The 2,409-nt window shown below is 39.9% G+C and overlaps 1 protein-coding gene across 1 annotated transcript in view; it reads left to right on the plus strand.

The window, feature by feature from the left end:
- Positions 1–237: 237 nt before the first annotated feature.
- LOC101855178 (long-chain-fatty-acid--CoA ligase 5) overlaps positions 238–2,409 on the plus strand; it is a gene marked incomplete in the record, with an annotated part of 41,846 nt that continues 39,674 nt past the window's right edge. The window contains 1 exon segment of the mRNA XM_013080724.2: positions 238–339.

A 2,409-nucleotide genomic window follows, 5' to 3' on the forward strand; every position in this document is an offset into this window, starting at 1 on the left:
AGAAAATCGATTAAAAGTAACTTCTAAAGGGTTGGAAAAGGTTGGGTTTGGCGATTTCTTTATTTTGACGAGCACCTGATTTCACCATGATACCCCACATTATAACAATAATAATATAATGCTAGTTGTAATCTCGGCCGGAGAGTTTCAAGTGGCTCGTCAGTTAATGTCGAATGTCGAGCCACTTACGATCCTCTTGACTGCTGCAATTTTCTACAACGTTGTTGTCTAGTGTGTTTAGTGCTAGGGATACATGGCATCAGTGATCGTTTCTATTTCTTTTTCTGCCCGTCTCTTATTGTTTCTGTGGGCGGTTGGTGGGCCAGATTTAGTGCTCGGGTAAGTTTTGCTTTTTCTCTCATTAAATCCATTTCGGTTAAAAAATATCTCTTCTTCTACTTTTCTTTGTATGTAACTCTCAAGTAACGCCTCTAACCTTCGGCACTCATAATATGGCCTATTCGGGTTGCAAATGCTGTAAAACTCTTTCTAAAACTGAACTTAACTGTTTGGTTTATGTTTGTCTTTCTTTTTTTTCTCCTGTCCTAAATGGCTGTTATTGTGTTGATGTATTACTCTGTATTCAAACTCAAACAACGCTGAATTTGTGCTCATATGACCTTATGCAATTGCGAGTGCCGTAAAACCCTCAACAAAAATAAAATAATAAAATAAATACACACAAATCAAGAACACAATTGTGTATTATGTCATTGTATGTATGTTTCTGGCTGTGTGTTCAGATGTATTTCTGAAAGAAAGCATGAATTGCAAAATTTGAACGAATAATGAAGATATTTAATTGCTCTCAAAACAGTCTCGTCTTCAAGCGGTGTCGTACAGTCAGAATGAGCGTGCGGTTGTTTGATGGGTGCTCTGGTATTGTATTTCTTCTTTTTTTGTTTGTAATTTACGGCGCTCACAACTGCATAAGGTCATATGAGGGCACGGGACACATACAAATTTTTCAGTTGGTAGGTCTTTTTTAAATTTTTGCCCGGGTGGCAACTGAAGCTTACTCTTATCGTTTTTTGGACCACCAAGGGATCTTTTGCGCGCGCAACTTGCTCACTGGACCTCCGAGATTTTTCGCTCTTTTCCAGGAAGGCTAGGTGTTTGATCTTACATACCATAAGATCAGGGGTGTTGCTGAAAGACAGCAGTAAGAAGCAGCCAAGGAGTAGCAGTATGAAGACTGAAGAGAGAGCTAAGAGCCCAGAGGAGGGGGCAAAGGGGGTGAGGGGGTGGGGGCAGAAAATGGAGACGAAACGAGACGAATTAACATTGCTAGAAAGCAGGAAAGGAGGTGAAAGGAGAACATTTTGGCGAACAACATTTTCCGTCGCTGTCCGGATTCGATCCTGGAACATATTGAGTAAGGCAAACACGGTAGCCTCTCGACTACGAGAGCCCCTTCTGTGTGGTTTACCCCGTCTTCCCTATCAAACATCTATCATCCTGTCGATCTCTCCTCCATTTTTTGCGTTTATTTCTCACTTGTAACAGTAACACCTCTAATCTTTTGCACTTAATATATCTATATAACCTTGTTGTGTTGCAAGTTCCGTAAAACTCTTACTAAAAGTGAAAAAAAATGTGCGTTTCAAGGAGTAAAAAGGGCACGTATATGACATTGTTGTGTTGTAAGTGCCGTAAAAGCCTTATTACTAAAACAACAAAACAAACGAAAAATGTACGATAAAACCATTACCTATTTAGGAACATTCATTCTAGTGTTTCGACATCGCTCTAAGACGCAGTTTTGGGGAACAACTTTGTTGCTCACACATTTTTTTTCTATTCTGTTTTCTAAATCTAGAAATTATTTAGTGGATGGTTGGCGGGTGCTCTGGTATGGTTTGCTCCTTTTTTCCTCTCAAATATCTGTCGTCCTTATCTTTCCTCCTTCTTTTTTGTGTATGTTACTCTCTTGTTACACTATAATTCTTCGGCATTTACGAGCTATATAATATAGACTTTTATTGTGTTGCAAGTGCCTTAAAATTATTACTAAAGCTAAGAATTTATTTACACTGGCAAAAAAATGTACACTATGAAAATCAAATAATCATTCAAATTTTGTGTGTACTGATTCGTGTACGATGGTCCAAAGTGTGTCTCTACATTGCTATTGATCTGATGCGATGCTGATCGGGTGTGTCCGCTGCATACGAGTTAAAGAGTCCCTGCTTATGACCCAACCTTCCCCTCACCCCTACCCCCGACAAAAAGAAAAATTCTGCGGCTGGTTGTAGTTGGTTGGTTGGTGGTGGGGGTGGCTCGTTAAATTATGGTTAGATAGTTTGAGTCTTTGCTATTGATCCTCCTACCAGAGAATTCTGCATGTGGATTGAGGAGAAAAAAGGGGAAGGTGGGGGGTGGGGGGGTGTTGCAGAACTTTTGGGGTTG

This window comes from Aplysia californica, unplaced genomic scaffold, assembly GCF_000002075.1.
Source record: "Aplysia californica isolate F4 #8 unplaced genomic scaffold, AplCal3.0 scaffold00097, whole genome shotgun sequence".
NCBI lineage: Eukaryota > Metazoa > Mollusca > Gastropoda > Aplysiida > Aplysiidae > Aplysia > Aplysia californica.